Source organism: Hemitrygon akajei, chromosome 28 (genome assembly GCF_048418815.1).
Source record: "Hemitrygon akajei chromosome 28, sHemAka1.3, whole genome shotgun sequence".
Lineage (NCBI taxonomy): Eukaryota > Metazoa > Chordata > Chondrichthyes > Myliobatiformes > Dasyatidae > Hemitrygon > Hemitrygon akajei.
Window position 1 is genome coordinate 37,865,329 of NC_133151.1, and position 20,153 is coordinate 37,885,481.

The window sequence follows — 20,153 nt, forward strand, 5'->3', positions numbered from 1 at the left end:
CACTCACACACAGACACACACACACTCACACGCAGACACAAACACTCACACACACAGACACACACACTCACACACACAGACACACACTCACACGGACACACACACGCACAAACTCAGACACACACATACAGACACACACTCACACACACAGATACAGACACACACACACACAGACACACACAAACACACACACAGACACCCACACTCACAGGCACACACAGACACACACACAAACACACTTACACAGACATACACTCACACACAGACACACACACACTGACAGATACACACAGACACACACACACACTTAAACTGACACACACACAGACACAGACACACACACTCGCACAGACACGCACACACAAACACTCACACACACAGTTACACTGACACACAAACAGACACAGACACAGACACGCACACTCGCACAGTAACACTCAGACACAGACATACACACAGACACACACAATCTCACACACAGAGACACACAGTCAGACACACACACTCACACACACAGACACAGACACACACACTCACACAGACACACTCACAGACACAGACACACTCACACACACACACACACTCACACACACACAGACACACACACTCACAGACACCCACAGACAAACGCACACACACACTTACACAGACACACACACAGACACAGACACACAAACTCACACAGACACACACACACACAGACCCAGACACACACACTCACACACAGACACACACACACTCACACGCAGACACAAACACTCACACACACAGACACACACACTCACACACACAGACACACACTCACACAAACACACAGACACACACACTCACACACAGACACACACACACACACTCACACGCAGACACAAACACTCACACACACAGACACACACACTCACACACACACACACTCACACACACAGACACACACACTCACACGGACACACACACGCACAAACTCAGACACACACACAGACACACACTCACACACACACAGATACAGACACACACACACAGACACACACAAACACACACACAGACACCCACACTCACAGGCACACACAGACACACACACAAACACACTTACACAGACATACACTCACACACAGACACACACACACACTGACAGATACACACAGACACACACACACTTAAACTGACACACACAGACACAGACACACACACTCGCACAGACACGCACACACAAACACTCACACACACAGTTACACTGACACACACACAGACACAGACACACACACTTAAACTGACACACACACAGACACACACACTCGCACAGACACGCACACACAAACACTCACACACACAGTTACACTGACACACACACAGACACAGACACACACACTCACACACACAGACACACACACACATACAGACACACACACACACTCACACACACACAGACACACACACTGACACACACAGAGACACACACACAAAGACACACACACACTCACACCCACAGACACACACACTCACACACACAGACACACACACACACTCACACACACACAGACACACACACTCACACACACAAGGACACACACACTCATACACACACACTAACACACACACTCACACACACAGAGACACACACACTCTCACACACAGACACACACTCACACAAACACACAGACACACACACTCACACACAGACACACACACACTCACACGCAGACACAAACACTCACACACACAGACACACACACTCACACACACAGACACACACACTCACACGGACACACACACGCACAAACTCAGACACACACATACAGACACACACTCACACACACACAGATACAGACACACACACACACACAGACACACACAAACACACACACAGACACCCACACTCACAGGCACACACAGACACACACACAAACACACTTACACAGACATACACTCACACACAGACACACACACACTGACAGATACACACAGACACACACACACACTTAAACTGACACACACACAGACACAGACACACACACTCGCACAGACACGCACACACAAACACTCACACACACAGTTACACTGACACACAAACAGACACAGACACAGACACGCACACTCGCACAGTAACACTCAGACACAGACATACACACAGACACACACAATCACACACACAGAGACACACAGACAGACACACACACTCACACACACAGACACAGACACACACACTCACACAGACACACTCACAGACACAGACACACACACTCACACACACACACACACTCACACACACAGACACACACACTCACAGACACCCACAGACAAACGCACACACACACTTACACAGACACACACACAGACACAGACACACACACTCACACAGACACACACACACACACAGACACACACACACTCACACGCAGACACAAAAAGTCACACACAGAGACACACACAAACACACACACTGACACACACTCACACAAACACACAGACACAAACACTCACACACTCAGACACACACACTCTCACACACTGACTCACACTCACACAAACACACAGACACACACACTCACACACAGACACACACACACACTCACACGCAGACACAAACACTCACACACACAGACACACACACTCACACACACAGACACACACACTCACACGGACACACACACGCACAAACTCAGACACACACACACAGACACACACTCACACACACACAGATACAGACACACACACATTCAGACACACACAAACACACACACAGACACCCACACTCACAGGCACACACAGACACACACACAAACACACTTACACAGACATACACTCACACACAGACACACACACACACTGACAGATACACACAGACACACACACACACTTAAACTGACACACACAGACACAGACACACACACTCGCACAGACACGCACACACAAACACTCACACACACAGTTACACTGACACACAAACAGACACAGACACAGACACGCACACTCGCACAGTAACACTCAGACACAGACATACACACAGACACACACAATCACACACACAGACAGACACACACACTCACACACACAGACACAGACACACACACTCACACAGACACACTCACAGACACAGACACACACACTCACACACACACACACACACTCACACACACACACAGACACACACACTCACAGACACCCACAGACAAACGCACAAACACACTTACACACACACACACACAGACACAGACACACACACTCACACAGATACACACACACACAGACCCAGACACACACACACACACACAGACACACACACACACACTCACACGCAGACACAAACATTCACACACACAGACACACACACTCACACACACAGACACACACTCACACAAACACACAGACACACACACTCACACACAGACACACACACACTCACACGCAGACACAAACACTCACACACACAGACACACACACTCACACACACACACACACTCAGACACACACACTCACACACACACTCACACACACAGACACACACACTCACAAAAACACACAGAATACCACAGACACAGACATACACTCACACATACACAGACACACACCCTCACACACACACAGAGACACACACAGACACACTCACAGACACACACACACAGACACACGCACACACACTCACACACACAGACACAGACACACACGCACACACACTCACACACACAGACACACACACGCACTCACGCACACACAGACACACACACACGCAGACACACACAATCACACACACAGACAGACAGACACACACACACACTCACACACACAGACACACACACTCACACACAGACACACACACAGACACACACACACTCACACACACAGACACAGACACACTCACAGACACACACACACACAGACACACACACTCACACACACAGACACACACACAGACACACACACATACAGACACACACACTGACACACACACACACTCACACGCAGACACAAACACTCACACACACAGACACACACACTCATACACACACTAACACACACACTCACACACGCAGACAAGCACACACTTACACACACAGACACACACACTCACACACACAGACACACACTCACACAAACACACAGACACAAACACTCACACACTCAGACACACACACACTCACACACAGACTCACACTCACACAAACACACAGACACACACACTCACACACAGACACACACACACACTCACACGCAGACACAAACACTCACACACACAGACACACACACTCACACACACAGACACACACACTCACACGGACACACACACGCACAAACTCAGACACACACACAGACACACACAAACACACACACAGACACCCACACTCACAGGCACACACAGACACACACACAAACACACTTACACAGACATACACTCACACACAGACACACACACACACTGACAGATACACACAGACACACACACACACTTAAACTGACACACACAGACACAGACACACACACTCGCACAGACACGCACACACAAACACTCACACACACAGTTACACTGACACACAAACAGACACAGACACAGACACGCACACTCGCACAGTAACACTCAGACACAGACATACACACAGACACACACAATCACACACACAGACAGACACACACACTCACACACACAGACACAGACACACACACTCACACAGACACACTCACAGACACAGACACACACACTCACACACACACACACACACTCACACACACACACAGACACACACACTCACAGACACCCACAGACAAACGCACACACACACTTACACACACACACACACAGACACAGACACACACACTCACACAGATACACACACACACAGACCCAGACACACACACTCACACACAGACACACACACACACTCACACGCAGACACAAACATTCACACACACAGACACACACACTCACACACAGACACACACACACTCACACGCAGACACAAACACTCACACACACAGACACACACACTCACACACACACACACTCACACACACAGACACACACACTCACACGGACACACACACGCACAAACTCAGACACACACACAGACACACACTCACACACACAGATACAGACACACACACACACAGACACACACAAACACACACACAGACACCCACACTCACAGGCACACACAGACACACACACAAACACACTTACACAGACATACACTCACACACAGACACACACACACACACACTGACAGATACACACAGACACACACACACACACTTAAACTGACACACACAGACACAGACACACACACTCGCACAGACACGCACACACAAACACTCACACACACAGTTACACTGACACACACAGACACAGACACGCACACTCGCACAGTAACACTCAGACACAGACATACACACAGACACACACAATCACACACACAGAGACACACAGACAGACACACACACTCACACACACAGACACAGACACACACACTCACACAGACACACTCACAGACACAGACACACACACTCACACACACACACTCACACACACAGACACACACACTCACAGACACCCAGAGACAAACGCACACACACTTACACAGACACACACAGACACAGACACACACACTCACACAGACACACACACACAGACACAGACACACACACTCAGACACACACACAGACACAGACACACACACACAGTCACTCACTCAGACACAGACACTCACTCACACACACAGACACAAGCACATAGACACAGACACACACATTCACACACACACACACACACACAGACACAGACACACACACAGAGGCACACACACACTGTCACACACTCACACACAGATACGGACACAGACACACACACTCACACACAAACAGACACACATACATACAGACACACACACACACTCACACGCAGACACAAACACTCACAAACACAGACACACACACACTCACACACACAGACAGACACACTCACAAAAACACACAGAATACCACAGACACAGACATACACTCACTCACACACAGACACACACACACTGACAGATACACACAGACACACACACACACTTAAACTGACACACACACAGACACAGACACACACACTCGCACAGACACGCACACACAAACACTCACACACACAGTTACACTGACACACAAACAGACACAGACACAGACACGCACACTCGCACAGTAACACTCAGACACAGACATACACACAGACACACACAATCACACACACAGAGACACACAGACAGACACACACACTCACACACACAGACACAGACACACACACTCACACAGACACACTCACAGACACAGACACACTCACACACACACACACACTCACACACACACAGACACACACACTCACACACACAGACACACACACTCACACGGACACACACACGCACAAACTCAGACACACACACAGACACACACAAACACACACACAGACACCCACACTCACAGGCACACACAGACACACACACAAACACACTTACACAGACATACACTCACACACAGACACACACACACACTGACAGATACACACAGACACACACACACACTTAAACTGACACACACAGACACAGACACACACACTCGCACAGACACGCACACACAAACACTCACACACACAGTTACACTGACACACAAACAGACACAGACACAGACACGCACACTCGCACAGTAACACTCAGACACAGACATACACACAGACACACACAATCACACACACAGACAGACACACACACTCACACACACAGACACAGACACACACACTCACACAGACACACTCACAGACACAGACACACACACTCACACACACACACACACACTCACACACACACACAGACACACACACTCACAGACACCCACAGACAAACGCACACACACACTTACACACACACACACACAGACACAGACACACACACTCACACAGATACACACACACACAGACCCAGACACACACACTCACACACAGACACACACACACACTCACACGCAGACACAAACATTCACACACACAGACACACACACTCACACACAGACACACACACACTCACACGCAGACACAAACACTCACACACACAGACACACACACTCACACACACACACACTCACACACACAGACACACACACTCACACGGACACACACACGCACAAACTCAGACACACACACAGACACACACTCACACACACAGATACAGACACACACACACACAGACACACACAAACACACACACAGACACCCACACTCACAGGCACACACAGACACACACACAAACACACTTACACAGACATACACTCACACACAGACACACACACACACACACTGACAGATACACACAGACACACACACACACACTTAAACTGACACACACAGACACAGACACACACACTCGCACAGACACGCACACACAAACACTCACACACACAGTTACACTGACACACACAGACACAGACACGCACACTCGCACAGTAACACTCAGACACAGACATACACACAGACACACACAATCACACACACAGAGACACACAGACAGACACACACACTCACACACACAGACACAGACACACACACTCACACAGACACACTCACAGACACAGACACACACACTCACACACACACACTCACACACACAGACACACACACTCACAGACACCCAGAGACAAACGCACACACACTTACACAGACACACACAGACACAGACACACACACTCACACAGACACACACACACAGACACAGACACACACACTCAGACACACACACAGACACAGACACACACACACAGTCACTCACTCAGACACAGACACTCACTCACACACACAGACACAAGCACATAGACACAGACACACACATTCACACACACACACACACACACAGACACAGACACACACACAGAGGCACACACACACTGTCACACACTCACACACAGATACGGACACAGACACACACACTCACACACAAACAGACACACATACATACAGACACACACACACACTCACACGCAGACACAAACACTCACAAACACAGACACACACACACTCACACACACAGACAGACACACTCACAAAAACACACAGAATACCACAGACACAGACATACACTCACTCACACACAGACACACACACACTGACAGATACACACAGACACACACACACACTTAAACTGACACACACACAGACACAGACACACACACTCGCACAGACACGCACACACAAACACTCACACACACAGTTACACTGACACACAAACAGACACAGACACAGACACGCACACTCGCACAGTAACACTCAGACACAGACATACACACAGACACACACAATCTCACACACAGAGACACACAGTCAGACACACACACTCACACACACAGACACAGACACACACACTCACACAGACACACTCACAGACACAGACACACTCACACACACACACACACTCACACACACACAGACACACACACTCACAGACACCCACAGACAAACGCACACACACACTTACACAGACACACACACAGACACAGACACACAAACTCACACAGACACACACACACACAGACCCAGACACACACACTCACACACAGACACACACACACTCACACGCAGACACAAACACTCACACACACAGACACACACACTCACACACACAGACACACACTCACACAAACACACAGACACACACACTCACACACAGACACACACACACACACTCACACGCAGACACAAACACTCACACACACAGACACACACACTCACACACACACACACTCACACACACAGACACACACACTCACACGGACACACACACGCACAAACTCAGACACACACACAGACACACACTCACACACACACAGATACAGACACACACACACAGACACACACAAACACACACACAGACACCCACACTCACAGGCACACACAGACACACACACAAACACACTTACACAGACATACACTCACACACAGACACACACACACACTGACAGATACACACAGACACACACACACTTAAACTGACACACACAGACACAGACACACACACTCGCACAGACACGCACACACAAACACTCACACACACAGTTACACTGACACACACACAGACACAGAGACACACACTTAAACTGACACACACACAGACACACACACTCGCACAGACACGCACACACAAACACTCACACACACAGTTACACTGACACACACACAGACACAGACACACACACTCACACACACAGACACACACACACATACAGACACACACACACACTCACACACACACAGACACACACACTGACACACACAGAGACACACACACAAAGACACACACACACTCACACCCACAGACACACACACTCACACACACAGACACACACACACACTCACACACACACAGACACACACACTCACACACACAAGGACACACACACTCATACACACACACTAACACACACACTCACACACACAGAGACACACACACTCTCACACACAGACACACACTCACACAAACACACAGACACACACACTCACACACAGACACACACACACTCACACGCAGACACAAACACTCACACACACAGACACACACACTCACACACACAGACACACACACTCACACGGACACACACACGCACAAACTCAGACACACACATACAGACACACACTCACACACACACAGATACAGACACACACACACACACAGACACACACAAACACACACACAGACACCCACACTCACAGGCACACACAGACACACACACAAACACACTTACACAGACATACACTCACACACAGACACACACACACTGACAGATACACACAGACACACACACACACTTAAACTGACACACACACAGACACAGACACACACACTCGCACAGACACGCACACACAAACACTCACACACACAGTTACACAGACACACAAACAGACACAGACACAGACACGCACACTCGCACAGTAACACTCAGACACAGACATACACACAGACACACACAATCACACACACAGAGACACACAGACAGACACACACACTCACACACACAGACACAGACACACACACACACAGACACACACAAACACACACACACTCACACACACAGACACAGACACACTCACAGACACACACACACAGACACACACACTCACACACACAGACACACACACAGACACACACACATACAGACACACACACTGACACACACAGACAGACAGACACACACACACACTCACACACACAGACACACACACTCACACACAGACACACACACAGACACACACACACTCACACACACAGACACAGACACACTCACAGACACACACACACAGACACACACACTCACACACACAGACACACACACAGACACACACACATACAGACACACACACTGACACACACAGAGACACACACACAAAGACACACACACACTCAGACACACACACTCTCACACACAGACACACACTCACACAAACACACAGACACACACTCACACACTGACACACACACACACTCACACGCAGACACAAACACTCACACACACAGACACACACACTCATACACACACTAACACACACACTCACACACGCAGACAAGCACACACTTACACACACAGACACACACACTCACACACACAGACACACACTCACACAAACACACAGACACAAACACTCACACACTCAGACACACACACTCTCACACACTGACTCACACTCACACAAACACACAGACACACACACTCACACACAGACACACACACACACTCACACGCAGACACAAACACTCACACACAGACACACACACTCACACACACAGACACACACACTCACACGGACACACACACGCACAAACTCAGACACACACACACAGACACACACTCACACACACACAGATACAGACACACACACACACAGACACACACAAACACACACACAGACACCCACACTCACAGGCACACACAGACACACACACAAACACACTTACACAGACATACACTCACACACAGACACACACACACACTGACAGATACACACAGACACACACACACACTTAAACTGACACACACAGACACAGACACACACACTCGCACAGACACGCACACACAAACACTCACACACACAGTTACACTGACACACAAACAGACACAGACACAGACACGCACACTCGCACAGTAACACTCAGACACAGACATACACACAGACACACACAATCACACACACAGACAGACACACACACTCACACACACAGACACAGACACACACACTCACACAGACACACTCACAGACACAGACACACACACTCACACACACACACACACACTCACACACACACACAGACACACACACTCACAGACACCCACAGACAAACGCACACACACACTTACACACACACACACACAGACACAGACACACACACTCACACAGATACACACACACACAGACCCAGACACACACACACACACACAGACACACACACACACACTCACACGCAGACACAAACATTCACACACACAGACACACACACTCACACACACAGACACACACTCACACAAACACACAGACACACACACTCACACACAGACACACACACACTCACACGCAGACACAAACACTCACACACACAGACACACACACTCACACACACACACACTCAGACACACACACTCACACACACACTCACACACACAGACACACACACTCACAAAAACACACAGAATACCACAGACACAGACATACACTCACACATACACAGACACACACCCTCACACACACACAGAGACACACACAGACACACTCACAGACACACACACACAGACACACGCACACACACTCACACACACAGACACAGACACACACGCACACACACTCACACACACAGACACACACACGCACTCACACACTCACGCACACACAGGCACACACACACGCAGACACACACAATCACACACACAGACAGACAGACACACACACACACTCACACACACAGACACACACACTCACACACAGACACACACACAGACACACACACACTCACACACACAGACACAGACACACTCACAGACACACACACACACAGACACACACACTCACACACACAGACACACACACAGACACACACACATACAGACACACACACTGACACACACAGAGACACACACACAAAGACACACACACACTCAGACACACACACTCTCACACACAGACACACACTCACACAAACACACAGACACACACTCACACACTGACACACACACACACTCACACGCAGACACAAACACTCACACACACAGACACACACACTCATACACACACTAACACACACACTCACACACGCAGACAAGCACACACTTACACACACAGACACACACACTCACACACACAGACACACACTCACACAAACACACAGACACAAACACTCACACACTCAGACACACACACACTCACACACAGACTCACACTCACACAAACACACAGACACACACACTCACACACAGACACACACACACACTCACACGCAGACACAAACACTCACACACACAGACACACACACTCACACACACAGACACACACACTCACACGGACACACACACGCACAAACTCAGACACACACACACAGACACACACTCACACACACACAGATACAGACACACACACACACAGACACACACAAACACACACACAGACACCCACACTCACAGGCACACACAGACACACACACAAACACACTTACACAGACATACACTCACACACAGACACACACACACTGACAGATACACACAGACACACACACACACTTAAACTGACACACACAGACACAGACACACACACTCGCACAGACACGCACACACAAACACTCACACACACAGTTACACTGACACACAAACAGACACAGACACAGACACGCACACTCGCACAGTAACACTCAGACACAGACATACACACAGACACACACAATCACACACACAGACAGACACACACACTCACACACACAGACACAGACACACACACTCACACAGACACACTCACAGACACAGACACACACACTCACACACACACACACACTCACACACACACAGACACACACACTCACAGACACCCACAGACAAACGCACACACACACTTACACACACACACACACAGACACAGACACACACACTCACACAGATACACACACACACAGACCCAGACACACACACTCACACGCAGACACAAACATTCACACACACAGACACACACACTCACACACAGACACACACACACTCACACGCAGACACAAACACTCACACACACAGACACACACACTCACACACACACACACTCACACACACAGACACACACACTCACACGGACACACAGACGCACAAACTCAGACACACACACAGACACACACTCACACACACAGATACAGACACACACACACACAGACACACACAAACACACACACAGACACCCACACTCACAGGCACACACAGACACACACACAAACACACTTACACAGACATACACTCACACACAGACACACACACACACACTGACAGATACACACAGACACACACACACACACTTAAACTGACACACACAGACACAGACACACACACTCGCACAGACACGCACACACAAACACTCACACACACAGTTACACTGACACACACAGACACAGACACGCACACTCGCACAGTAACACTCAGACACAGACATACACACAGACACACACAATCACACACACAGAGACACACAGACAGACACACACACTCACACACACAGACACAGACACACACACTCACACAGACACACTCACAGACACAGACACACACACTCACACACACACACACTCACACACACAGACACACACACTCACAGACACCCAGAGACAAACGCACACACACACTTACACAGACACACACAGACACAGACACACACACTCACACAGACACACACACACAGACACAGACACACACACTCAGACACACACACAGACACAGACACACACACACAGTCACTCACTCAGACACAGACACTCACTCACACACACAGACACAAGCACATAGACACAGACAGACACATTCACACACACACACACACACACAGACACAGACACACACACAGAGGCACACACACACTGTCACACACTCACACACAGATACGGACACAGACACACACACTCACACACAAACAGACACACATACATACAGACACACACACACACTCACACGCAGACACAAACACTCACAAACACAGACACACACACACTCACACACACAGACAGACACACTCACAAAAACACACAGAATACCACAGACACAGACATACACTCACACATACACAGACACACACACTCACACACACACACACAGACACACACACAGACACACTCACAGACACACTCACACACACACACACTCACACACACAGACACAGACACACACGCACACACACTCACACACACAGACACACACACACGCACTCACACACTGACGCACACACAGACACACACACACTCACAGACACACACACTCACACACACACAGACACACACGCACAGACACACACACATACAGACACACACACTCTCACACACACACAGACACACACACTGACACACACAGAGACACACACACAAAGACACACACACACTCACACCACAGACACACACACTCACACACACAGACACACACACACTCACACACACACAGACACACACACTCACACACACAAGGACACACACACTCATACACACACACTAACACACACACTCACACACACAGAGACACACACACTCTCACACACAGACACACACTCACACAAACACACAGACACACACACTCACACACAGACACACACACACTCACACGCAGACACAAACACTCACACACACAGACACACACACTCACACACACAGACACACACACACTCACACGGACACACACACGCACAAACTCAGACACACACATACAGACACACACTCACACACACACAGATACAGACACACACACACAGACACACACAAACACACACACAGACACCCACACTCACAGGCACACACAGAAACACACAAACACACTTACACAGACATACACTCACACACAGACACACACACACACTGACAGATACACACAGACACACACACACACTTAAACTGACACACACACAGACACAGACACACACACTCGCACAGACACGCACACACAAACACTCACACACACAGTTACACTGACACACAAACAGACACGCACACTCGCACAGTAACACTCAGACACAGACATACACACAGACACACACAATCACACACACAGAGACACACAGACAGACACACACACTCACACACACAGACACAGACACACACACTCACACAGACACACTCACAGACACAGACACACACACTCACACACACACACACACACACTCACACACACACAGACACACACACTCACAGACACCCAAAGACAAACGCACACACACACTTACACAGACACACACACAGACACAGACACACACACTCACACAGACACACACACACACACAGACCCAGACACACACACTCACACACAGACACACTCACACGCAGACACAAACACTCACACACACAGACACACACACTCACACACACAGACACACACTCACACAAACACACAGACACACAAACTCACACACAGACACACACACACACTCACATGCAGACACAAACACTCACACACACAGACACACACACTCACACACACACACACTCACACACACAGACACACACACTCACACAGACACACACACGCACAAACTCAGACACACACACAGACACACACTCACACACACACAGATACAGACACACACACACAGACACACACAAACACACACACAGACACCCACACTCACAGGCACACACAGACACACACACAAACACACTTACACAGACATACACTCACACACAGACACACACACACACTGACAGATACACACAGACACCCACACACTTAAACTGACACACACACAGACACAGACACACACACTCGCACAGACACGCACACACAAACACTCACACTCACAGTTACACTGACACACACACAGACACAGACACACACACTCACAGACACACACAGACACACACACAAACACAGACACAGACACAGACACGCACACTCGCACAGTAACACTCAGACACAGACATACACACAGACACACACAATCACACACACAGAGACACACAGACAGACACACACACTCACACACACAGACACAGACACACACACTCACACACACACACACACACTCACACACACACAGACACACACACTCACAGACACCCACAGACAAACGCACACACACACTTACACAGACACACACAGACACAGACACACACACTCACACAGACACACACACACACACACAGACACACACACACACTCACACGCAGACACAAACAGTCACACACACAGACACACACAAACACACACACAGACACCCACACTCTCAGGCACACACAGACACACACACAAACACACTTACACAGACATACACTCACACATAGACACACACACACACTGACAGATACACACAGACACACACACACACACTTAAACTGACACACACACAGACACACACACTCGCACAGACACACACAAACAAACACTCACACACACAGTTACACTGACACACACACAGACACCGACACACACACACTCACACACACACAGACACACACACACAGACACACACACACATACAGACACACACACACTCACACACACACAGACACACACACACTGACACACACAGAGACACACACACAAAGACACACACACACTCACACCCACAGACACACACACTCACACACACAGACACACACACACACGCACACACACACAGACACACACACTCACACACACAAGGACACACACACTCATACACACACACTAACACACACACTCACACACACAGAGACACACACACTCTCACACACAGACACACACTCACACAAACACACAGACACACACACTCACACACAGACACACACACACTCACACGCAGACACAAACACTCACACACACAGACACACACACTCACACACACAGACACACACACTCACACGGACACACACACGCACAAACTCAGACACACACATACAGACACACACTCACACACACAGATACAGACACACACACACACAGACACACACAAACACACACACAGACACCCACACTCACAGGCACACACAGACACACACACAAACACACTTACACAGACATACACTCACACACAGACACACACACACTGACAGATACACACAGACACACACACACACTTAAACTGACACACACACAGACACAGACACACACACTCGCACAGACACGCACACACAAACACTCACACACACAGTTACACTGACACACAAACAGACACAGACACAGACACGCACACTCGCACAGTAACACTCAGACACAGACATACACACAGACACACACAATCTCACACACAGAGACACACAGTCAGACACACACACTCACACACACAGACAGAGACACACACACTCACACAGACACACTCACAGACACAGACACACTCACACACACACACACACTCACACACACACAGACACACACACTCACAGACACCCACAGACAAACGCACACACACACTTACACAGACACACACACAGACACAGACACACAAACTCACACAGACACACACACACACAGACCCAGACACACACACTCACACACAGACACACACACACTCACACGCAGACACAAACACTCACACACACAGACACACACACTCACACACACAGACACACACTCACACAAACACACAGACACACACACTCACACACAGACACACACACACACACTCACACGCAGACACAAACACTCACACACACAGACACACACACTCACACACACACACACTCACACACACAGACACACACACTCACACGGACACACACACGCACAAACTCAGACACACACACAGACACACACTCACACACACACAGATACAGACACACACACACAGACACACACAAACACACACACAGACACCCACACTCACAGGCACACACAGACACACACACAAACACACTTACACAGACATACACTCACACACAGACACACACACACACTGACAGATACACACAGACACACACACACTTAAACTGACACACACAGACACAGACACACACACTCGCACAGACACGCACACACAAACACTCACACACACAGTTACACTGACACACACACAGACACAGACACACACACTTAAACTGACACACACACAGACACACACACTCGCACAGACACGCACACACAAACACTCACACACACAGTTACACTGACACACACACAGACACAGACACACACACTCACACACACAGACACACACACTCACAGGCACACACAGACACACACACAAACACACTTACACAGACATACACTCACACACAGACACACACACACTGACAGATACACACAGACACACACACACACTTAAACTGACACACACACAGACACAGACACACACACTCGCACAGACACGCACACACAAACACTCACACACACAGTTACACTGACACACAAACAGACACAGACACAGACACGCACACTCGCACAGTAACACTCAGACACAGACATACACACAGACACACACAATCTCACACACAGAGACACACAGTCAGACACACACACTCACACACACAGACAGAGACACACACACTCACACAGACACACTCACAGACACAGACACACTCACACACACACACACACTCACACACACACAGACACACACACTCACAGACACCCACAGACAAACGCACACACACACTTACACAGACACACACACAGACACAGACACACAAACTCACACAGACACACACACACACAGACCCAGACACACACACTCACACACAGACACACACACACTCACACGCAGACACAAACACTCACACACACAGACACACACACTCACACACACAGACACACACTCACACAAACACACAGACACACACACTCACACACAGACACACACACACACACTCACACGCAGACACAAACACTCACACACACAGACACACACACTCACACACACACACACTCACACACACAGACACACACACTCACACGGACACACACACGCACAAACTCAGACACACACACAGACACACACTCACACACACACAGATACAGACACACACACACAGACACACACAAACACACACACAGACACCCACACTCACAGGCACACACAGACACACACACAAACACACTTACACAGACATACACTCACACACAGACACACACACACACTGACAGATACACACAGACACACACACACTTAAACTGACACACACAGACACAGACACACACACTCGCACAGACACGCACACACAAACACTCACACACACAGTTACACTGACACACACACAGACACAGACACACACACTTAAACTGACACACACACAGACACACACACTCGCACAGACACGCACACACAAACACTCACACACACAGTTACACTGACACACACACAGACACAGACACACACACTCACACACACAGACACACACACACATACAGACACACACACACACTCACACACACACAGACACACACACTGACACACACAGAGACACACACACAAAGACACACACACACTCACACCCACAGACACACACACTCACACACACAGACACACACACACACTCACACACACACAGACACACACACTCACACACACAAGGACACACACACTCATACACACACACTAACACACACACTCACACACACAGAGACACACACACTCTCACACACAGACACACACTCACACAAACACACAGACACACACACTCACACACAGACACACACACACTCACACGCAGACACAAACACTCACACACACAGACACACACACTCACACACACAGACACACACACTCACACGGACACACACACGCACAAACTCAGACACACACATACAGACACACACTCACACACACAGATACAGACACACACACACACACAGACACACACAAACACACACACAGACACCCACACTCACAGGCACACACAGACACACACACAAACACACTTACACAGACATACACTCACACACAGACACACACACACTGACAGATACACACAGACACACACACACACACTTAAACTGACACACACACAGACACAGACACACACACTCGCACAGACACG